The 21,654-nt window shown below is 48.2% G+C and overlaps 24 non-coding genes across 24 annotated transcripts; 12 read left to right on the forward strand and 12 right to left on the reverse strand.

Annotated features, from left to right (window-relative positions):
• Positions 1-885: 885 nt before the first annotated feature.
• Positions 886-968, reverse strand: trnal-aag (transfer RNA leucine (anticodon AAG)). Its single transcript has one exon. It is a non-coding gene; the product is annotated as a tRNA-Leu (tRNA).
• Positions 969-1,594: 626 nt separating this feature from the next.
• trnal-caa (transfer RNA leucine (anticodon CAA)) lies at positions 1,595-1,713 on the forward strand. The gene is made up of 2 exons: positions 1,595-1,632; positions 1,668-1,713. It is a non-coding gene; the product is annotated as a tRNA-Leu (tRNA).
• Positions 1,714-2,650: 937 nt separating this feature from the next.
• On the reverse strand, positions 2,651-2,733 carry trnal-aag (transfer RNA leucine (anticodon AAG)). Its single transcript has one exon. It is a non-coding gene; the product is annotated as a tRNA-Leu (tRNA).
• A 626-nt stretch (positions 2,734-3,359) lies between these two features.
• On the forward strand, positions 3,360-3,478 carry trnal-caa (transfer RNA leucine (anticodon CAA)). The gene is made up of 2 exons: positions 3,360-3,397; positions 3,433-3,478. It is a non-coding gene; the product is annotated as a tRNA-Leu (tRNA).
• A 937-nt stretch (positions 3,479-4,415) lies between these two features.
• trnal-aag (transfer RNA leucine (anticodon AAG)) lies at positions 4,416-4,498 on the reverse strand. The gene has a single exon. It is a non-coding gene; the product is annotated as a tRNA-Leu (tRNA).
• A 626-nt stretch (positions 4,499-5,124) lies between these two features.
• Positions 5,125-5,243, forward strand: trnal-caa (transfer RNA leucine (anticodon CAA)). Its single transcript has 2 exons — positions 5,125-5,162; positions 5,198-5,243. It is a non-coding gene; the product is annotated as a tRNA-Leu (tRNA).
• A 937-nt stretch (positions 5,244-6,180) lies between these two features.
• On the reverse strand, positions 6,181-6,263 carry trnal-aag (transfer RNA leucine (anticodon AAG)). The gene has a single exon. It is a non-coding gene; the product is annotated as a tRNA-Leu (tRNA).
• A 626-nt stretch (positions 6,264-6,889) lies between these two features.
• Positions 6,890-7,008, forward strand: trnal-caa (transfer RNA leucine (anticodon CAA)). Its single transcript has 2 exons — positions 6,890-6,927; positions 6,963-7,008. It is a non-coding gene; the product is annotated as a tRNA-Leu (tRNA).
• Positions 7,009-7,945: 937 nt separating this feature from the next.
• Positions 7,946-8,027, reverse strand: trnal-aag (transfer RNA leucine (anticodon AAG)). Its single transcript has one exon. It is a non-coding gene; the product is annotated as a tRNA-Leu (tRNA).
• Positions 8,028-8,643: 616 nt separating this feature from the next.
• Positions 8,644-8,762, forward strand: trnal-caa (transfer RNA leucine (anticodon CAA)). The gene is made up of 2 exons: positions 8,644-8,681; positions 8,717-8,762. It is a non-coding gene; the product is annotated as a tRNA-Leu (tRNA).
• A 937-nt stretch (positions 8,763-9,699) lies between these two features.
• trnal-aag (transfer RNA leucine (anticodon AAG)) lies at positions 9,700-9,782 on the reverse strand. Its single transcript has one exon. It is a non-coding gene; the product is annotated as a tRNA-Leu (tRNA).
• A 626-nt stretch (positions 9,783-10,408) lies between these two features.
• trnal-caa (transfer RNA leucine (anticodon CAA)) lies at positions 10,409-10,527 on the forward strand. Its single transcript has 2 exons — positions 10,409-10,446; positions 10,482-10,527. It is a non-coding gene; the product is annotated as a tRNA-Leu (tRNA).
• Positions 10,528-11,464: 937 nt separating this feature from the next.
• Positions 11,465-11,547, reverse strand: trnal-aag (transfer RNA leucine (anticodon AAG)). Its single transcript has one exon. It is a non-coding gene; the product is annotated as a tRNA-Leu (tRNA).
• A 626-nt stretch (positions 11,548-12,173) lies between these two features.
• trnal-caa (transfer RNA leucine (anticodon CAA)) lies at positions 12,174-12,292 on the forward strand. The gene is made up of 2 exons: positions 12,174-12,211; positions 12,247-12,292. It is a non-coding gene; the product is annotated as a tRNA-Leu (tRNA).
• A 937-nt stretch (positions 12,293-13,229) lies between these two features.
• Positions 13,230-13,311, reverse strand: trnal-aag (transfer RNA leucine (anticodon AAG)). Its single transcript has one exon. It is a non-coding gene; the product is annotated as a tRNA-Leu (tRNA).
• A 616-nt stretch (positions 13,312-13,927) lies between these two features.
• trnal-caa (transfer RNA leucine (anticodon CAA)) lies at positions 13,928-14,046 on the forward strand. Its single transcript has 2 exons — positions 13,928-13,965; positions 14,001-14,046. It is a non-coding gene; the product is annotated as a tRNA-Leu (tRNA).
• A 937-nt stretch (positions 14,047-14,983) lies between these two features.
• Positions 14,984-15,066, reverse strand: trnal-aag (transfer RNA leucine (anticodon AAG)). The gene has a single exon. It is a non-coding gene; the product is annotated as a tRNA-Leu (tRNA).
• A 625-nt stretch (positions 15,067-15,691) lies between these two features.
• trnal-caa (transfer RNA leucine (anticodon CAA)) lies at positions 15,692-15,810 on the forward strand. The gene is made up of 2 exons: positions 15,692-15,729; positions 15,765-15,810. It is a non-coding gene; the product is annotated as a tRNA-Leu (tRNA).
• A 936-nt stretch (positions 15,811-16,746) lies between these two features.
• trnal-aag (transfer RNA leucine (anticodon AAG)) lies at positions 16,747-16,828 on the reverse strand. The gene has a single exon. It is a non-coding gene; the product is annotated as a tRNA-Leu (tRNA).
• Positions 16,829-17,453: 625 nt separating this feature from the next.
• On the forward strand, positions 17,454-17,572 carry trnal-caa (transfer RNA leucine (anticodon CAA)). The gene is made up of 2 exons: positions 17,454-17,491; positions 17,527-17,572. It is a non-coding gene; the product is annotated as a tRNA-Leu (tRNA).
• Positions 17,573-18,509: 937 nt separating this feature from the next.
• On the reverse strand, positions 18,510-18,592 carry trnal-aag (transfer RNA leucine (anticodon AAG)). The gene has a single exon. It is a non-coding gene; the product is annotated as a tRNA-Leu (tRNA).
• Positions 18,593-19,217: 625 nt separating this feature from the next.
• On the forward strand, positions 19,218-19,336 carry trnal-caa (transfer RNA leucine (anticodon CAA)). The gene is made up of 2 exons: positions 19,218-19,255; positions 19,291-19,336. It is a non-coding gene; the product is annotated as a tRNA-Leu (tRNA).
• Positions 19,337-20,272: 936 nt separating this feature from the next.
• Positions 20,273-20,355, reverse strand: trnal-aag (transfer RNA leucine (anticodon AAG)). The gene has a single exon. It is a non-coding gene; the product is annotated as a tRNA-Leu (tRNA).
• A 625-nt stretch (positions 20,356-20,980) lies between these two features.
• trnal-caa (transfer RNA leucine (anticodon CAA)) lies at positions 20,981-21,099 on the forward strand. Its single transcript has 2 exons — positions 20,981-21,018; positions 21,054-21,099. It is a non-coding gene; the product is annotated as a tRNA-Leu (tRNA).
• Positions 21,100-21,654: the final 555 nt, after the last annotated feature.

Below are 21,654 nucleotides of genomic sequence, written 5' to 3' on the forward strand. Positions count from 1 at the left end.
GGCTTTAAATTTGCAAGTGGTCACCTCAAGCTCCTCAACGCTATTGGCGTTTGCCAATAAGCGAAAGGCACCGCACCGCCCACAGACCAACTTGTTTTGCTCTCTAAACTTATCACATTCTAACCCTGTTCTCGGGGATAGGGTTTAAAATCAGACTTCTCCTTTCAACCCATTCCCACACTAAAAAGCAGCAGACTCAAAGCATGACATTTTTATCCTCCCGCGTTGCTGAATTCCACGTTGCTTTCTCGTACTGTGGCTTTCAATCCCACTGCAGACAGTGGTGGTTCTCAGAAAAAGGGCACCACTGTCAAAGAATGAGATTTCTTCCACACAAAGGCTGCTCAAATCTGCTCCGTTCCTCAGGCAGGGAATTACTTGCAATGTTTACTTCCGACATTAACACATTTTGCCAGTATAAAAGGCACCAGAGCCAAACAAGTCAGGTATTAGCATGTGAAAGTTGCCAGAGTCGATGCCTTGGTGGACCGAGGCCTTTCAATGCTCAGACTGATGCTTACGGCCAAGGGCACAATAGTGTCAGGAAGGCCGAGTGGAGTGAGGCGCCAGACTCAAAGACTGTTAATCCTTAACTGACCAAAGGTCGGCGAATTCCGGTCCCTTTCTAGGGGCGTGGGTTGCAATCCCACCTCTGACGTGACATTTTTCCCCACACAAATGCAGCCAGCGTCAAAAGGCCTGTTGAACTGGCCTTCAATTTACAAGTGGCAACATCAAACTCTTCAACGGTTTGCCAACAAACTGAAGGCACCGTTCTCAGCTCAACCTCTTTTCCACACCAAAATAGTCATATCACAACACAGCGGGAGCCGACTGCTTCATGGCTCGCGGTGAAGGGGCGCAAATATTACACGCCACAAATTCTGGCAGCGGTGGGATTCGAACCCACTGCCTCCGAAGAGACTGGAGCCTTAATCCAGCGCCTTAGACCGCTCGGCCACGCTACCACTGGCAGCAGTTTCCGTTCTGGAACTAGTGACCGGTGAGTGAAATGTGACTTTGCTTTGGGCAAGATAATAATCAAGGCCATTGAAGTGGCAGACGGTAAACTCTCGAGAAATGATTTTGCAGCATACAGGTCCACAGGGCAACACCAGTAATTAGGTGCACGTTGGAACGAAGCAGTTACAACCTTCATTCAATATTTATTCCGACATCAACGTCACTGACAAAACCAGATTATCTGGTCATGATCACATTGCCGTTTGTGGGATCTTGCTGTGTGCAAACTGGCTGCGGCGTTCCCCACATTGCAACAGTGCCTTCACTTTTACAATACTTCATTGGCTGTAAAGCGCCTTGGGACGTCGTTCGGTCATGAAAGGCGCTTTCGAAATACAATACAGAAAATGTTACCCGATAGCTGACAAAATGCGAGCTGTTGCGAGAAATACCTGTGTTTGAATGTTGGTTGCATTGCAGGGATGATGAACTTAATGACTGGCGCTGCCTGTTAAGTCCTGTCGTAAGAATGTGTGCGTTGTGTGTTTGCACAGGAGGAAGAATTGTGAGGCTGCTCAGTAAGTGTGCAGAATTTGCAGCACATTTTCCTGCGTGCTGCTGCACGACCATTGTCAGGATGGCCGAGTGGTCTAAGGCGCCAGACTCAAGGACTGTTAATCCTTACCTTACCAAAGGTTGGTGTATTCTGGTCCCTTTCTAGGGGCGTGGGTTCGAATCCCACTTCTGACATTAACTTTTTATCCAGACAAATGCCAGCCAGCGTCAAAAAGCCTGCTCAACTGGCTTTAAATTTGCAAGTGGTCACCTCAAGCTCCTCAACGCTATTGGCGTTTGCCAATAAGCGAAAGGCACCGCACCGCCCACAGACCAACTTGTTTTGCTCTCTAAACTTATCACATTCTAACCCTGTTCTCGGGGATAGGGTTTAAAATCAGACTTCTCCTTTCAACCCATTCCCACACTAAAAAGCAGCAGACTCAAAGCATGACATTTTTATCCTCCCGCGTTGCTGAATTCCACGTTGCTTTCTCGTACTGTGGCTTTCAATCCCACTGCAGACAGTGGTGGTTCTCAGAAAAAGGGCACCACTGTCAAAGAATGAGATTTCTTCCACACAAAGGCTGCTCAAATCTGCTCCGTTCCTCAGGCAGGGAATTACTTGCAATGTTTACTTCCGACATTAACACATTTTGCCAGTATAAAAGGCACCAGAGCCAAACAAGTCAGGTATTAGCATGTGAAAGTTGCCAGAGTCGATGCCTTGGTGGACCGAGGCCTTTCAATGCTCAGACTGATGCTTACGGCCAAGGGCACAATAGTGTCAGGAAGGCCGAGTGGAGTGAGGCGCCAGACTCAAAGACTGTTAATCCTTAACTGACCAAAGGTCGGCGAATTCCGGTCCCTTTCTAGGGGCGTGGGTTGCAATCCCACCTCTGACGTGACATTTTTCCCCACACAAATGCAGCCAGCGTCAAAAGGCCTGTTGAACTGGCCTTCAATTTACAAGTGGCAACATCAAACTCTTCAACGGTTTGCCAACAAACTGAAGGCACCGTTCTCAGCTCAACCTCTTTTCCACACCAAAATAGTCATATCACAACACAGCGGGAGCCGACTGCTTCATGGCTCGCGGTGAAGGGGCGCAAATATTACACGCCACAAATTCTGGCAGCGGTGGGATTCGAACCCACTGCCTCCGAAGAGACTGGAGCCTTAATCCAGCGCCTTAGACCGCTCGGCCACGCTACCACTGGCAGCAGTTTCCGTTCTGGAACTAGTGACCGGTGAGTGAAATGTGACTTTGCTTTGGGCAAGATAATAATCAAGGCCATTGAAGTGGCAGACGGTAAACTCTCGAGAAATGATTTTGCAGCATACAGGTCCACAGGGCAACACCAGTAATTAGGTGCACGTTGGAACGAAGCAGTTACAACCTTCATTCAATATTTATTCCGACATCAACGTCACTGACAAAACCAGATTATCTGGTCATGATCACATTGCCGTTTGTGGGATCTTGCTGTGTGCAAACTGGCTGCGGCGTTCCCCACATTGCAACAGTGCCTTCACTTTTACAATACTTCATTGGCTGTGAAGCGCCTTGGGACGTCGTTCGGTCATGAAAGGCGCTTTCGAAATACAATACAGAAAATGTTACCCGATAGCTGACAAAATGCGAGCTGTTGCGAGAAATACCTGTGTTTGAATGTTGGTTGCATTGCAGGGATGATGAACTTAATGACTGGCGCTGCCTGTTAAGTCCTGTCGTAAGAATGTGTGCGTTGTGTGTTTGCACAGGAGGAAGAATTGTGAGGCTGCTCAGTAAGTGTGCAGAATTTGCAGCACATTTTCCTGCGTGCTGCTGCACGACCATTGTCAGGATGGCCGAGTGGTCTAAGGCGCCAGACTCAAGGACTGTTAATCCTTACCTTACCAAAGGTTGGTGTATTCTGGTCCCTTTCTAGGGGCGTGGGTTCGAATCCCACTTCTGACATTAACTTTTTATCCAGACAAATGCCAGCCAGCGTCAAAAAGCCTGCTCAACTGGCTTTAAATTTGCAAGTGGTCACCTCAAGCTCCTCAACGCTATTGGCGTTTGCCAATAAGCGAAAGGCACCGCACCGCCCACAGACCAACTTGTTTTGCTCTCTAAACTTATCACATTCTAACCCTGTTCTCGGGGATAGGGTTTAAAATCAGACTTCTCCTTTCAACCCATTCCCACACTAAAAAGCAGCAGACTCAAAGCATGACATTTTTATCCTCCCGCGTTGCTGAATTCCACGTTGCTTTCTCGTACTGTGGCTTTCAATCCCACTGCAGACAGTGGTGGTTCTCAGAAAAAGGGCACCACTGTCAAAGAATGAGATTTCTTCCACACAAAGGCTGCTCAAATCTGCTCCGTTCCTCAGGCAGGGAATTACTTGCAATGTTTACTTCCGACATTAACACATTTTGCCAGTATAAAAGGCACCAGAGCCAAACAAGTCAGGTATTAGCATGTGAAAGTTGCCAGAGTCGATGCCTTGGTGGACCGAGGCCTTTCAATGCTCAGACTGATGCTTACGACCAAGGGCACAATAGTGTCAGGAAGGCCGAGTGGAGTGAGGCGCCAGACTCAAAGACTGTTAATCCTTAACTGACCAAAGGTCGGCGAATTCCGGTCCCTTTCTAGGGGCGTGGGTTGCAATGCCACCTCTGACGTGACATTTTTCCCCACACAAATGCAGCCAGCGTCAAAAGGTCTGTTGAACTGGCCTTCAATTTACAAGTGGCAACATCAAACTCTTCAACGGTTTGCCAACAAACTGAAGGCACCGTTCTCAGCTCAACCTCTTTTCTACACCAAAATAGTCATATCACAACACAGCGGGAGCCGACTGCTTCATGGCTCGCGGTGAAGGGGCGCAAATATTACACGCCACAAATTCTGGCAGCGGTGGGATTCGAACCCACTGCCTCCGAAGAGACTGGAGCCTTAATCCAGCGCCTTAGACCGCTCGGCCACGCTACCACTGGCAGCAGTTTCCGTTCTGGAACTAGTGACCGGTGAGTGAAATGTGACTTTGCTTTGGGCAAGATAATAATCAAGGCCATTGAAGTGGCAGACGGTAAACTCTCGAGAAATGATTTTGCAGCATACAGGTCCACAGGGCAACACCAGTAATTAGGTGCACGTTGGAACGAAGCAGTTACAACCTTCATTCAATATTTATTCCGACATCAACGTCACTGACAAAACCAGATTATCTGGTCATGATCACATTGCCGTTTGTGGGATCTTGCTGTGTGCAAACTGGCTGCGGCGTTCCCCACATTGCAACAGTGCCTTCACTTTTACAATACTTCATTGGCTGTGAAGCGCCTTGGGACGTCGTTCGGTCATGAAAGGCGCTTTCGAAATACAATACAGAAAATGTTACCCGATAGCTGACAAAATGCGAGCTGTTGCGAGAAATACCTGTGTTTGAATGTTGGTTGCATTGCAGGGATGATGAACTTAATGACTGGCGCTGCCTGTTAAGTCCTGTCGTAAGAATGTGTGCGTTGTGTGTTTGCACAGGAGGAAGAATTGTGAGGCTGCTCAGTAAGTGTGCAGAATTTGCAGCACATTTTCCTGCGTGCTGCTGCACGACCATTGTCAGGATGGCCGAGTGGTCTAAGGCGCCAGACTCAAGGACTGTTAATCCTTACCTTACCAAAGGTTGGTGTATTCTGGTCCCTTTCTAGGGGCGTGGGTTCGAATCCCACTTCTGACATTAACTTTTTATCCAGACAAATGCCAGCCAGCGTCAAAAAGCCTGCTCAACTGGCTTTAAATTTGCAAGTGGTCACCTCAAGCTCCTCAACGCTATTGGCGTTTGCCAATAAGCGAAAGGCACCGCACCGCCCACAGACCAACTTGTTTTGCTCTCTAAACTTATCACATTCTAACCCTGTTCTCGGGGATAGGGTTTAAAATCAGACTTCTCCTTTCAACCCATTCCCACACTAAAAAGCAGCAGACTCAAAGCATGACATTTTTATCCTCCCGCGTTGCTGAATTCCACGTTGCTTTCTCGTACTGTGGCTTTCAATCCCACTGCAGACAGTGGTGGTTCTCAGAAAAAGGGCACCACTGTCAAAGAATGAGATTTCTTCCACACAAAGGCTGCTCAAATCTGCTCCGTTCCTCAGGCAGGGAATTACTTGCAATGTTTACTTCCGACATTAACACATTTTGCCAGTATAAAAGGCACCAGAGCCAAACAAGTCAGGTATTAGCATGTGAAAGTTGCCAGAGTCGATGCCTTGGTGGACCGAGGCCTTTCAATGCTCAGACTGATGCTTACGACCAAGGGCACAATAGTGTCAGGAAGGCCGAGTGGAGTGAGGCGCCAGACTCAAAGACTGTTAATCCTTAACTGACCAAAGGTCGGCGAATTCCGGTCCCTTTCTAGGGGCGTGGGTTGCAATGCCACCTCTGACGTGACATTTTTCCCCACACAAATGCAGCCAGCGTCAAAAGGTCTGTTGAACTGGCCTTCAATTTACAAGTGGCAACATCAAACTCTTCAACGGTTTGCCAACAAACTGAAGGCACCGTTCTCAGCTCAACCTCTTTTCTACACCAAAATAGTCATATCACAACACAGCGGGAGCCGACTGCTTCATGGCTCGCGGTGAAGGGGCGCAAATATTACACGCCACAAATTCTGGCAGCGGTGGGATTCGAACCCACTGCCTCCGAAGAGACTGGAGCCTTAATCCAGCGCCTTAGACCGCTCGGCCACGCTACCACTGGCAGCAGTTTCCGTTCTGGAACTAGTGACCGGTGAGTGAAATGTGACTTTGCTTTGGGCAAGATAATAATCAAGGCCATTGAAGTGGCAGACGGTAAACTCTCGAGAAATGATTTTGCAGCATACAGGTCCACAGGGCAACACCAGTAATTAGGTGCACGTTGGAACGAAGCAGTTACAACCTTCATTCAATATTTATTCCGACATCAACGTCACTGACAAAACCAGATTATCTGGTCATGATCACATTGCCGTTTGTGGGATCTTGCTGTGTGCAAACTGGCTGCGGCGTTCCCCACATTGCAACAGTGCCTTCACTTTTACAATACTTCATTGGCTGTGAAGCGCCTTGGGACGTCGTTCGGTCATGAAAGGCGCTTTCGAAATACAATACAGAAAATGTTACCCGATAGCTGACAAAATGCGAGCTGTTGCGAGAAATACCTGTGTTTGAATGTTGGTTGCATTGCAGGGATGATGAACTTAATGACTGGCGCTGCCTGTTAAGTCCTGTCGTAAGAATGTGTGCGTTGTGTGTTTGCACAGGAGGAAGAATTGTGAGGCTGCTCAGTAAGTGTGCAGAATTTGCAGCACATTTTCCTGCGTGCTGCTGCACGACCATTGTCAGGATGGCCGAGTGGTCTAAGGCGCCAGACTCAAGGACTGTTAATCCTTACCTTACCAAAGGTTGGTGTATTCTGGTCCCTTTCTAGGGGCGTGGGTTCGAATCCCACTTCTGACATTAACTTTTTATCCAGACAAATGCCAGCCAGCGTCAAAAAGCCTGCTCAACTGGCTTTAAATTTGCAAGTGGTCACCTCAAGCTCCTCAACGCTATTGGCGTTTGCCAATAAGCGAAAGGCACCGCACCGCCCACAGACCAACTTGTTTTGCTCTCTAAACTTATCACATTCTAACCCTGTTCTCGGGGATAGGGTTTAAAATCAGACTTCTCCTTTCAACCCATTCCCACACTAAAAAGCAGCAGACTCAAAGCATGACATTTTTATCCTCCCGCGTTGCTGAATTCCACGTTGCTTTCTCGTACTGTGGCTTTCAATCCCACTGCAGACAGTGGTGGTTCTCAGAAAAAGGGCACCACTGTCAAAGAATGAGATTTCTTCCACACAAAGGCTGCTCAAATCTGCTCCGTTCCTCAGGCAGGGAATTACTTGCAATGTTTACTTCCGACATTAACACATTTTGCCAGTATAAAAGGCACCAGAGCCAAACAAGTCAGGTATTAGCATGTGAAAGTTGCCAGAGTCGATGCCTTGGTGGACCGAGGCCTTTCAATGCTCAGACTGATGCTTACGGCCAAGGGCACAATAGTGTCAGGAAGGCCGAGTGGAGTGAGGCGCCAGACTCAAAGACTGTTAATCCTTAACTGACCAAAGGTCGGCGAATTCCGGTCCCTTTCTAGGGGCGTGGGTTGCAATCCCACCTCTGACGTGACATTTTTCCCCACACAAATGCAGCCAGCGTCAAAAGGCCTGTTGAACTGGCCTTCAATTTACAAGTGGCAACATCAAACTCTTCAACGGTTTGCCAACAAACTGAAGGCACCGTTCTCAGCTCAACCTCTTTTCCACACCAAAATAGTCATATCACAACACAGCGGGAGCCGACTGCTTCACGGCTCGCGGTGAAGGGGCGCAAATATTACACGCCACAAATTCTGGCAGTGGTGGGATTCGAACCCACGCCTCCGAAGAGACTGGAGCCTTAATCCAGCGCCTTAGACCGCTCGGCCACGCTACCACTGGCAGCAGTTTCCGTTCTGGAACTAGTGACCGGTGAGTGAAATGTGACTTTGCTTTGGGCAAGATAATAATCAAGGCCATTGAAGTGGCAGACCGTAAACTCTCGAGAAATGATTTTGCAGCATACAGGTCCACAGGGCAACACCAGTAATTAGGTGCACGTTGGAACGAACCTTCATTCAATATTTATTCCGACATCAACGTCACTGACAAAACCAGATTATCTGGTCATGATCACATTGCCGTTTGTGGGATCTTGCTGTGTGCAAACTGGCTGCGGCGTTCCCCACATTGCAACAGTGCCTTCACTTTTACAATACTTCATTGGCTGTGAAGCGCCTTGGGACGTCGTTCGGTCATGAAAGGCGCTTTCGAAATACAATACAGAAAATGTTACCCGATAGCTGACAAAATGCGAGCTGTTGCGAGAAATACCTGTGTTTGAATGTTGGTTGCATTGCAGGGATGATGAACTTAATGACTGGCGCTGCCTGTTAAGTCCTGTCGTAAGAATGTGTGCGTTGTGTGTTTGCACAGGAGGAAGAATTGTGAGGCTGCTCAGTAAGTGTGCAGAATTTGCAGCACATTTTCCTGCGTGCTGCTGCACGACCATTGTCAGGATGGCCGAGTGGTCTAAGGCGCCAGACTCAAGGACTGTTAATCCTTACCTTACCAAAGGTTGGTGTATTCTGGTCCCTTTCTAGGGGCGTGGGTTCGAATCCCACTTCTGACATTAACTTTTTATCCAGACAAATGCCAGCCAGCGTCAAAAAGCCTGCTCAACTGGCTTTAAATTTGCAAGTGGTCACCTCAAGCTCCTCAACGCTATTGGCGTTTGCCAATAAGCGAAAGGCACCGCACCGCCCACAGACCAACTTGTTTTGCTCTCTAAACTTATCACATTCTAACCCTGTTCTCGGGGATAGGGTTTAAAATCAGACTTCTCCTTTCAACCCATTCCCACACTAAAAAGCAGCAGACTCAAAGCATGACATTTTTATCCTCCCGCGTTGCTGAATTCCACGTTGCTTTCTCGTACTGTGGCTTTCAATCCCACTGCAGACAGTGGTGGTTCTCAGAAAAAGGGCACCACTGTCAAAGAATGAGATTTCTTCCACACAAAGGCTGCTCAAATCTGCTCCGTTCCTCAGGCAGGGAATTACTTGCAATGTTTACTTCCGACATTAACACATTTTGCCAGTATAAAAGGCACCAGAGCCAAACAAGTCAGGTATTAGCATGTGAAAGTTGCCAGAGTCGATGCCTTGGTGGACCGAGGCCTTTCAATGCTCAGACTGATGCTTACGACCAAGGGCACAATAGTGTCAGGAAGGCCGAGTGGAGTGAGGCGCCAGACTCAAAGACTGTTAATCCTTAACTGACCAAAGGTCGGCGAATTCCGGTCCCTTTCTAGGGGCGTGGGTTGCAATCCCACCTCTGACGTGACATTTTTCCCCACACAAATGCAGCCAGCGTCAAAAGGTCTGTTGAACTGGCCTTCAATTTACAAGTGGCAACATCAAACTCTTCAACGGTTTGCCAACAAACTGAAGGCACCGTTCTCAGCTCAACCTCTTTTCTACACCAAAATAGTCATATCACAACACAGCGGGAGCCGACTGCTTCATGGCTCGCGGTGAAGGGGCGCAAATATTACACGCCACAAATTCTGGCAGCGGTGGGATTCGAACCCACTGCCTCCGAAGAGACTGGAGCCTTAATCCAGCGCCTTAGACCGCTCGGCCACGCTACCACTGGCAGCAGTTTCCGTTCTGGAACTAGTGACCGGTGAGTGAAATGTGACTTTGCTTTGGGCAAGATAATAATCAAGGCCATTGAAGTGGCAGACGGTAAACTCTCGAGAAATGATTTTGCAGCATACAGGTCCACAGGGCAACACCAGTAATTAGGTGCACGTTGGAACGAAGCAGTTACAACCTTCATTCAATATTTATTCCGACATCAACGTCACTGACAAAACCAGATTATCTGGTCATGATCACATTGCCGTTTGTGGGATCTTGCTGTGTGCAAACTGGCTGCGGCGTTCCCCACATTGCAACAGTGCCTTCACTTTTACAATACTTCATTGGCTGTGAAGCGCCTTGGGACGTCGTTCGGTCATGAAAGGCGCTTTCGAAATACAATACAGAAAATGTTACCCGATAGCTGACAAAATGCGAGCTGTTGCGAGAAATACCTGTGTTTGAATGTTGGTTGCATTGCAGGGATGATGAACTTAATGACTGGCGCTGCCTGTTAAGTCCTGTCGTAAGAATGTGTGCGTTGTGTGTTTGCACAGGAGGAAGAATTGTGAGGCTGCTCAGTAAGTGTGCAGAATTTGCAGCACATTTTCCTGCGTGCTGCTGCACGACCATTGTCAGGATGGCCGAGTGGTCTAAGGCGCCAGACTCAAGGACTGTTAATCCTTACCTTACCAAAGGTTGGTGTATTCTGGTCCCTTTCTAGGGGCGTGGGTTCGAATCCCACTTCTGACATTAACTTTTTATCCAGACAAATGCCAGCCAGCGTCAAAAAGCCTGCTCAACTGGCTTTAAATTTGCAAGTGGTCACCTCAAGCTCCTCAACGCTATTGGCGTTTGCCAATAAGCGAAAGGCACCGCACCGCCCACAGACCAACTTGTTTTGCTCTCTAAACTTATCACATTCTAACCCTGTTCTCGGGGATAGGGTTTAAAATCAGACTTCTCCTTTCAACCCATTCCCACACTAAAAAGCAGCAGACTCAAAGCATGACATTTTTATCCTCCCGCGTTGCTGAATTCCACGTTGCTTTCTCGTACTGTGGCTTTCAATCCCACTGCAGACAGTGGTGGTTCTCAGAAAAAGGGCACCACTGTCAAAGAATGAGATTTCTTCCACACAAAGGCTGCTCAAATCTGCTCCGTTCCTCAGGCAGGGAATTACTTGCAATGTTTACTTCCGACATTAACACATTTTGCCAGTATAAAAGGCACCAGAGCCAAACAAGTCAGGTATTAGCATGTGAAAGTTGCCAGAGTCGATGCCTTGGTGGACCGAGGCCTTTCAATGCTCAGACTGATGCTTACGACCAAGGGCACAATAGTGTCAGGAAGGCCGAGTGGAGTGAGGCGCCAGACTCAAAGACTGTTAATCCTTAACTGACCAAAGGTCGGCGAATTCCGGTCCCTTTCTAGGGGCGTGGGTTGCAATGCCACCTCTGACGTGACATTTTTCCCCACACAAATGCAGCCAGCGTCAAAAGGTCTGTTGAACTGGCCTTCAATTTACAAGTGGCAACATCAAACTCTTCAACGGTTTGCCAACAAACTGAAGGCACCGTTCTCAGCTCAACCTCTTTTCTACACCAAAATAGTCATATCACAACACAGCGGGAGCCGACTGCTTCATGGCTCGCGGTGAAGGGGCGCAAATATTACACGCCACAAATTCTGGCAGCGGTGGGATTCGAACCCACTGCCTCCGAAGAGACTGGAGCCTTAATCCAGCGCCTTAGACCGCTCGGCCACGCTACCACTGGCAGCAGTTTCCGTTCTGGAACTAGTGACCGGTGAGTGAAATGTGACTTTGCTTTGGGCAAGATAATAATCAAGGCCATTGAAGTGGCAGACGGTAAACTCTCGAGAAATGATTTTGCAGCATACAGGTCCACAGGGCAACACCAGTAATTAGGTGCACGTTGGAACGAAGCAGTTACAACCTTCATTCAATATTTATTCCGACATCAACGTCACTGACAAAACCAGATTATCTGGTCATGATCACATTGCCGTTTGTGGGATCTTGCTGTGTGCAAACTGGCTGCGGCGTTCCCCACATTGCAACAGTGCCTTCACTTTTACAATACTTCATTGGCTGTGAAGCGCCTTGGGACGTCGTTCGGTCATGAAAGGCGCTTTCGAAATACAATACAGAAAATGTTACCCGATAGCTGACAAAATGCGAGCTGTTGCGAGAAATACCTGTGTTTGAATGTTGGTTGCATTGCAGGGATGATGAACTTAATGACTGGCGCTGCCTGTTAAGTCCTGTCGTAAGAATGTGTGCGTTGTGTGTTTGCACAGGAGGAAGAATTGTGAGGCTGCTCAGTAAGTGTGCAGAATTTGCAGCACATTTTCCTGCGTGCTGCTGCACGACCATTGTCAGGATGGCCGAGTGGTCTAAGGCGCCAGACTCAAGGACTGTTAATCCTTACCTTACCAAAGGTTGGTGTATTCTGGTCCCTTTCTAGGGGCGTGGGTTCGAATCCCACTTCTGACATTAACTTTTTATCCAGACAAATGCCAGCCAGCGTCAAAAAGCCTGCTCAACTGGCTTTAAATTTGCAAGTGGTCACCTCAAGCTCCTCAACGCTATTGGCGTTTGCCAATAAGCGAAAGGCACCGCACCGCCCACAGACCAACTTGTTTTGCTCTCTAAACTTATCACATTCTAACCCTGTTCTCGGGGATAGGGTTTAAAATCAGACTTCTCCTTTCAACCCATTCCCACACTAAAAAGCAGCAGACTCAAAGCATGACATTTTTATCCTCCCGCGTTGCTGAATTCCACGTTGCTTTCTCGTACTGTGGCTTTCAATCCCACTGCAGACAGTGGTGGTTCTCAGAAAAAGGGCACCACTGTCAAAGAATGAGATTTCTTCCACACAAAGGCTGCTCAAATCTGCTCCGTTCCTCAGGCAGGGAATTACTTGCAATGTTTACTTCCGACATTAACACATTTTGCCAGTATAAAAGGCACCAGAGCCAAACAAGTCAGGTATTAGCATGTGAAAGTTGCCAGAGTCGATGCCTTGGTGGACCGAGGCCTTTCAATGCTCAGACTGATGCTTACGGCCAAGGGCACAATAGTGTCAGGAAGGCCGAGTGGAGTGAGGCGCCAGACTCAAAGACTGTTAATCCTTAACTGACCAAAGGTCGGCGAATTCCGGTCCCTTTCTAGGGGCGTGGGTTGCAATCCCACCTCTGACGTGACATTTTTCCCCACACAAATGCAGCCAGCGTCAAAAGGCCTGTTGAACTGGCCTTCAATTTACAAGTGGCAACATCAAACTCTTCAACGGTTTGCCAACAAACTGAAGGCACCGTTCTCAGCTCAACCTCTTTTCCACACCAAAATAGTCATATCACAACACAGCGGGAGCCGACTGCTTCACGGCTCGCGGTGAAGGGGCGCAAATATTACACGCCACAAATTCTGGCAGTGGTGGGATTCGAACCCACGCCTCCGAAGAGACTGGAGCCTTAATCCAGCGCCTTAGACCGCTCGGCCACGCTACCACTGGCAGCAGTTTCCGTTCTGGAACTAGTGACCGGTGAGTGAAATGTGACTTTGCTTTGGGCAAGATAATAATCAAGGCCATTGAAGTGGCAGACCGTAAACTCTCGAGAAATGATTTTGCAGCATACAGGTCCACAGGGCAACACCAGTAATTAGGTGCACGTTGGAACGAACCTTCATTCAATATTTATTCCGACATCAACGTCACTGACAAAACCAGATTATCTGGTCATGATCACATTGCCGTTTGTGGGATCTTGCTGTGTGCAAACTGGCTGCGGCGTTCCCCACATTGCAACAGTGCCTTCACTTTTACAATACTTCATTGGCTGTGAAGCGCCTTGGGACGTCGTTCGGTCATGAAAGGCGCTTTCGAAATACAATACAGAAAATGTTACCCGATAGCTGACAAAATGCGAGCTGTTGCGAGAAATACCTGTGTTTGAATGTTGGTTGCATTGCAGGGATGATGAACTTAATGACTGGCGCTGCCTGTTAAGTCCTGTCGTAAGAATGTGTGCGTTGTGTGTTTGCACAGGAGGAAGAATTGTGAGGCTGCTCAGTAAGTGTGCAGAATTTGCAGCACATTTTCCTGCGTGCTGCTGCACGACCATTGTCAGGATGGCCGAGTGGTCTAAGGCGCCAGACTCAAGGACTGTTAATCCTTACCTTACCAAAGGTTGGTGTATTCTGGTCCCTTTCTAGGGGCGTGGGTTCGAATCCCACTTCTGACATTAACTTTTTATCCAGACAAATGCCAGCCAGCGTCAAAAAGCCTGCTCAACTGGCTTTAAATTTGCAAGTGGTCACCTCAAGCTCCTCAACGCTATTGGCGTTTGCCAATAAGCGAAAGGCACCGCACCGCCCACAGACCAACTTGTTTTGCTCTCTAAACTTATCACATTCTAACCCTGTTCTCGGGGATAGGGTTTAAAATCAGACTTCTCCTTTCAACCCATTCCCACACTAAAAAGCAGCAGACTCAAAGCATGACATTTTTATCCTCCCGCGTTGCTGAATTCCACGTTGCTTTCTCGTACTGTGGCTTTCAATCCCACTGCAGACAGTGGTGGTTCTCAGAAAAAGGGCACCACTGTCAAAGAATGAGATTTCTTCCACACAAAGGCTGCTCAAATCTGCTCCGTTCCTCAGGCAGGGAATTACTTGCAATGTTTACTTCCGACATTAACACATTTTGCCAGTATAAAAGGCACCAGAGCCAAACAAGTCAGGTATTAGCATGTGAAAGTTGCCAGAGTCGATGCCTTGGTGGACCGAGGCCTTTCAATGCTCAGACTGATGCTTACGGCCAAGGGCACAATAGTGTCAGGAAGGCCGAGTGGAGTGAGGCGCCAGACTCAAAGACTGTTAATCCTTAACTGACCAAAGGTCGGCGAATTCCGGTCCCTTTCTAGGGGCGTGGGTTGCAATCCCACCTCTGACGTGACATTTTTCCCCACACAAATGCAGCCAGCGTCAAAAGGCCTGTTGAACTGGCCTTCAATTTACAAGTGGCAACATCAAACTCTTCAACGGTTTGCCAACAAACTGAAGGCACCGTTCTCAGCTCAACCTCTTTTCCACACCAAAATAGTCATATCACAACACAGCGGGAGCCGACTGCTTCATGGCTCGCGGTGAAGGGGCGCAAATATTACACGCCACAAATTCTGGCAGCGGTGGGATTCGAACCCACTGCCTCCGAAGAGACTGGAGCCTTAATCCAGCGCCTTAGACCGCTCGGCCACGCTACCACTGGCAGCAGTTTCCGTTCTGGAACTAGTGACCGGTGAGTGAAATGTGACTTTGCTTTGGGCAAGATAATAATCAAGGCCATTGAAGTGGCAGACGGTAAACTCTCGAGAAATGATTTTGCAGCATACAGGTCCACAGGGCAACACCAGTAATTAGGTGCACGTTGGAACGAAGCAGTTACAACCTTCATTCAATATTTATTCCGACATCAACGTCACTGACAAAACCAGATTATCTGGTCATGATCACATTGCCGTTTGTGGGATCTTGCTGTGTGCAAACTGGCTGCGGCGTTCCCCACATTGCAACAGTGCCTTCACTTTTACAATACTTCATTGGCTGTGAAGCGCCTTGGGACGTCGTTCGGTCATGAAAGGCGCTTTCGAAATACAATACAGAAAATGTTACCCGATAGCTGACAAAATGCGAGCTGTTGCGAGAAATACCTGTGTTTGAATGTTGGTTGCATTGCAGGGATGATGAACTTAATGACTGGCGCTGCCTGTTAAGTCCTGTCGTAAGAATGTGTGCGTTGTGTGTTTGCACAGGAGGAAGAATTGTGAGGCTGCTCAGTAAGTGTGCAGAATTTGCAGCACATTTTCCTGCAGCTGCTGCACGACCATTGTCAGGATGGCCGAGTGGTCTAAGGCGCCAGACTCAAGGACTGTTAATCCTTACCTTACCAAAGGTTGGTGTATTCTGGTCCCTTTCTAGGGGCGTGGGTTCGAATCCCACTTCTGACATTAACTTTTTATCCAGACAAATGCCAGCCAGCGTCAAAAAGCCTGCTCAACTGGCTTTAAATTTGCAAGTGGTCACCTCAAGCTCCTCAACGCTATTGGCGTTTGCCAATAAGCGAAAGGCACCGCACCGCCCACAGACCAACTTGTTTTGCTCTCTAAACTTATCACATTCTAACCCTGTTCTCGGGGATAGGGTTTAAAATCAGACTTCTCCTTTCAACCCATTCCCACACTAAAAAGCAGCAGACTCAAAGCATGACATTTTTATCCTCCCGCGTTGCTGAATTCCACGTTGCTTTCTCGTACTGTGGCTTTCAATCCCACTGCAGACAGTGGTGGTTCTCAGAAAAAGGGCACCACTGTCAAAGAATGAGATTTCTTCCACACAAAGGCTGCTCAAATCTGCTCCGTTCCTCAGGCAGGGAATTACTTGCAATGTTACTTCCGACATTAACACATTTTGCCAGTATAAAAGGCACCAGAGCCAAACAAGTCAGGTATTAGCATGTGAAAGTTGCCAGAGTCGATGCCTTGGTGGACCGAGGCCTTTCAATGCTCAGACTGATGCTTACGGCCAAGGGCACAATAGTGTCAGGAAGGCCGAGTGGAGTGAGGCGCCAGACTCAAAGACTGTTAATCCTTAACTGACCAAAGGTCGGCGAATTCCGGTCCCTTTCTAGGGGCGTGGGTTGCAATCCCACCTCTGACGTGACATTTTTCCCCACACAAATGCAGCCAGCGTCAAAAGGCCTGTTGAACTGGCCTTCAATTTACAAGTGGCAACATCAAACTCTTCAACGGTTTGCCAACAAACTGAAGGCACCGTTCTCCGCTCAACCTCTTTTCCACACCAAAATAGTCATATCACAACACAGCGGGAGCCGACTGCTTCATGGCTCGCGGTGAAGGGGCGCAAATATTACACGCCACAAATTCTGGCAGCGGTGGGATTCGAACCCACGCCTCCGAAGAGACTGGAGCCTTAATCCAGCGCCTTAGACCGCTCGGCCACGCTACCACTGGCAGCAGTTTCCGTTCTGGAACTAGTGACCGGTGAGTGAAATGTGACTTTGCTTTGGGCAAGATAATAATCAAGGCCATTGAAGTGGCAGACGGTAAACTCTCGAGAAATGATTTTGCAGCATACAGGTCCACAGGGCAACACCAGTAATTAGGTGCACGTTGGAACGAAGCAGTTACAACCTTCATTCAATATTTATTCCGACATCAACGTCACTGACAAAACCAGATTATCTGGTCATGATCACATTGCCGTTTGTGGGATCTTGCTGTGTGCAAACTGGCTGCGGCGTTCCCCACATTGCAACAGTGCCTTCACTTTTACAATACTTCATTGGCTGTAAAGCGCCTTGGGACGTCGTTCGGTCATGAAAGGCGCTTTCGAAATACAATACAGAAAATGTTACCCGATAGCTGACAAAATGCGAGCTGTTGCGAGAAATACCTGTGTTTGAATGTTGGTTGCATTGCAGGGATGATGAACTTAATGACTGGCGCTGCCTGTTAAGTCCTGTCGTAAGAATGTGTGCGTTGTGTGTTTGCACAGGAGGAAGAATTGTGAGGCTGCTCAGTAAGTGTGCAGAATTTGCAGCACATTTTCCTGCAGCTGCTGCACGACCATTGTCAGGATGGCCGAGTGGTCTAAGGCGCCAGACTCAAGGACTGTTAATCCTTACCTTACCAAAGGTTGGTGTATTCTGGTCCCTTTCTAGGGGCGTGGGTTCGAATCCCACTTCTGACATTAACTTTTTATCCAGACAAATGCCAGCCAGCGTCAAAAAGCCTGCTCAACTGGCTTTAAATTTGCAAGTGGTCACCTCAAGCTCCTCAACGCTATTGGCGTTTGCCAATAAGCGAAAGGCACCGCACCGCCCACAGACCAACTTGTTTTGCTCTCTAAACTTATCACATTCTAACCCTGTTCTCGGGGATAGGGTTTAAAATCAGACTTCTCCTTTCAACCCATTCCCACACTAAAAAGCAGCAGACTCAAAGCATGACATTTTTATCCTCCCGCGTTGCTGAATTCCACGTTGCTTTCTCGTACTGTGGCTTTCAATCCCACTGCAGACAGTGGTGGTTCTCAGAAAAAGGGCACCACTGTCAAAGAATGAGATTTCTTCCACACAAAGGCTGCTCAAATCTGCTCCGTTCCTCAGGCAGGGAATTACTTGCAATGTTTACTTCCGACATTAACACATTTTGCCAGTATAAAAGGCACCAGAGCCAAACAAGTCAGGTATTAGCATGTGAAAGTTGCCAGAGTCGATGCCTTGGTGGACCGAGGCCTTTCAATGCTCAGACTGATGCTTACAGCCAAGGGCACAATAGTGTCAGGAAGGCCGAGTGGAGTGAGGCGCCAGACTCAAAGACTGTTAATCCTTAACTGACCAAAGGTCGGCGAATTCCGGTCCCTTTCTAGGGGCGTGGGTTGCAATCCCACCTCTGACGTGACATTTTTCCCCACACAAATGCAGCCAGCGTCAAAAGGCCTGTTGAACTGGCCTTCAATTTACAAGTGGCAACATCAAACTCTTCAACGGTTTGCCAACAAACTGAAGGCACCGTTCTCAGCTCAACCTCTTTTCCACACCAAAATAGTCATATCACAACACAGCGGGAGCCGACTGCTTCATGGCTCGCGGTGAAGGGGCGCAAATATTACACGCCACAAATTCTGGCAGCGGTGGGATTCGAACCCACTGCCTCCGAAGAGACTGGAGCCTTAATCCAGCGCCTTAGACCGCTCGGCCACGCTACCACTGGCAGCAGTTTCCGTTCTGGAACTAGTGACCGGTGAGTGAAATGTGACTTTGCTTTGGGCAAGATAATAATCAAGGCCATTGAAGTGGCAGACGGTAAACTCTCGAGAAATGATTTTGCAGCATACAGGTCCACAGGGCAACACCAGTAATTAGGTGCACGTTGGAACGAAGCAGTTACAACCTTCATTCAATATTTATTCCGACATCAACGTCACTGACAAAACCAGATTATCTGGTCATGATCACATTGCCGTTTGTGGGATCTTGCTGTGTGCAAACTGGCTGCGGCGTTCCCCACATTGCAACAGTGCCTTCACTTTTACAATACTTCATTGGCTGTGAAGCGCCTTGGGACGTCGTTCGGTCATGAAAGGCGCTTTCGAAATACAATACAGAAAATGTTACCCGATAGCTGACAAAATGCGAGCTGTTGCGAGAAATACCTGTGTTTGAATGTTGGTTGCATTGCAGGGATGATGAACTTAATGACTGGCGCTGCCTGTTAAGTCCTGTCGTAAGAATGTGTGCGTTGTGTGTTTGCACAGGAGGAAGAATTGTGAGGCTGCTCAGTAAGTGTGCAGAATTTGCAGCACATTTTCCTGCAGCTGCTGCACGACCATTGTCAGGATGGCCGAGTGGTCTAAGGCGCCAGACTCAAGGACTGTTAATCCTTACCTTACCAAAGGTTGGTGTATTCTGGTCCCTTTCTAGGGGCGTGGGTTCGAATCCCACTTCTGACATTAACTTTTTATCCAGACAAATGCCAGCCAGCGTCAAAAAGCCTGCTCAACTGGCTTTAAATTTGCAAGTGGTCACCTCAAGCTCCTCAACGCTATTGGCGTTTGCCAATAAGCGAAAGGCACCGCACCGCCCACAGACCAACTTGTTTTGCTCTCTAAACTTATCACATTCTAACCCTGTTCTCGGGGATAGGGTTTAAAATCAGACTTCTCCTTTCAACCCATTCCCACACTAAAAAGCAGCAGACTCAAAGCATGACATTTTTATCCTCCCGCGTTGCTGAATTCCACGTTGCTTTCTCGTACTGTGGCTTTCAATCCCACTGCAGACAGTGGTGGTTCTCAGAAAAAGGGCACCACTGTCAAAGAATGAGATTTCTTCCACACAAAGGCTGCTCAAATCTGCTCCGTTCCTCAGGCAGGGAATTACTTGCAATGTTACTTCCGACATTAACACATTTTGCCAGTATAAAAGGCACCAGAGCCAAACAAGTCAGGTATTAGCATGTGAAAGTTGCCAGAGTCGATGCCTTGGTGGACCGAGGCCTTTCAATGCTCAGACTGATGCTTACGGCCAAGGGCACAATAGTGTCAGGAAGGCCGAGTGGAGTGAGGCGCCAGACTCAAAGACTGTTAATCCTTAACTGACCAAAGGTCGGCGAATTCCGGTCCCTTTCTAGGGGCGTGGGTTGCAATCCCACCTCTGACGTGACATTTTTCCCCACACAAATGCAGCCAGCGTCAAAAGGCCTGTTGAACTGGCCTTCAATTTACAAGTGGCAACATCAAACTCTTCAACGGTTTGCCAACAAACTGAAGGCACCGTTCTCAGCTCAACCTCTTTTCCACACCAAAATAGTCATATCACAACACAGCGGGAGCCGACTGCTTCATGGCTCGCGGTGAAGGGGCGCAAATATTACACGCCACAAATTCTGGCAGCGGTGGGATTCGAACCCACTGCCTCCGAAGAGACTGGAGCCTTAATCCAGCGCCTTAGACCGCTCGGCCACGCTACCACTGGCAGCAGTTTCCGTTCTGGAACTAGTGACCGGTGAGTGAAATGTGACTTTGCTTTGGGCAAGATAATAATCAAGGCCATTGAAGTGGCAGACGGTAAACTCTCGAGAAATGATTTTGCAGCATACAGGTCCACAGGGCAACACCAGTAATTAGGTGCACGTTGGAACGAAGCAGTTACAACCTTCATTCAATATTTATTCCGACATCAACGTCACTGACAAAACCAGATTATCTGGTCATGATCACATTGCCGTTTGTGGGATCTTGCTGTGTGCAAACTGGCTGCGGCGTTCCCCACATTGCAACAGTGCCTTCACTTTTACAATACTTCATTGGCTGTGAAGCGCCTTGGGACGTCGTTCGGTCATGAAAGGCGCTTTCGAAATACAATACAGAAAATGTTACCCGATAGCTGACAAAATGCGAGCTGTTGCGAGAAATACCTGTGTTTGAATGTTGGTTGCATTGCAGGGATGATGAACTTAATGACTGGCGCTGCCTGTTAAGTCCTGTCGTAAGAATGTGTGCGTTGTGTGTTTGCACAGGAGGAAGAATTGTGAGGCTGCTCAGTAAGTGTGCAGAATTTGCAGCACATTTTCCTGCAGCTGCTGCACGACCATTGTCAGGATGGCCGAGTGGTCTAAGGCGCCAGACTCAAGGACTGTTAATCCTTACCTTACCAAAGGTTGGTGTATTCTGGTCCCTTTCTAGGGGCGTGGGTTCGAATCCCACTTCTGACATTAACTTTTTATCCAGACAAATGCCAGCCAGCGTCAAAAAGCCTGCTCAACTGGCTTTAAATTTGCAAGTGGTCACCTCAAGCTCCTCAACGCTATTGGCGTTTGCCAATAAGCGAAAGGCACCGCACCGCCCACAGACCAACTTGTTTTGCTCTCTAAACTTATCACATTCTAACCCTGTTCTCGGGGATAGGGTTTAAAATCAGACTTCTCCTTTCAACCCATTCCCACACTAAAAAGCAGCAGACTCAAAGCATGACATTTTTATCCTCCCGCGTTGCTGAATTCCACGTTGCTTTCTCGTACTGTGGCTTTCAATCCCACTGCAGACAGTGGTGGTTCTCAGAAAAAGGGCACCACTGTCAAAGAATGAGATTTCTTCCACACAAAGGCTGCTCAAATCTGCTCCGTTCCTCAGGCAGGGAATTACTTGCAATGTTACTTCCGACATTAACACATTTTGCCAGTATAAAAGGCACCAGAGCCAAACAAGTCAGGTATTAGCATGTGAAAGTTGCCAGAGTCGATGCCTTGGTGGACCGAGGCCTTTCAATG

Source organism: Pristiophorus japonicus, chromosome 8 (genome assembly GCF_044704955.1).
Source record: "Pristiophorus japonicus isolate sPriJap1 chromosome 8, sPriJap1.hap1, whole genome shotgun sequence".
NCBI classification, from domain to species: domain Eukaryota; kingdom Metazoa; phylum Chordata; class Chondrichthyes; family Pristiophoridae; genus Pristiophorus; species Pristiophorus japonicus.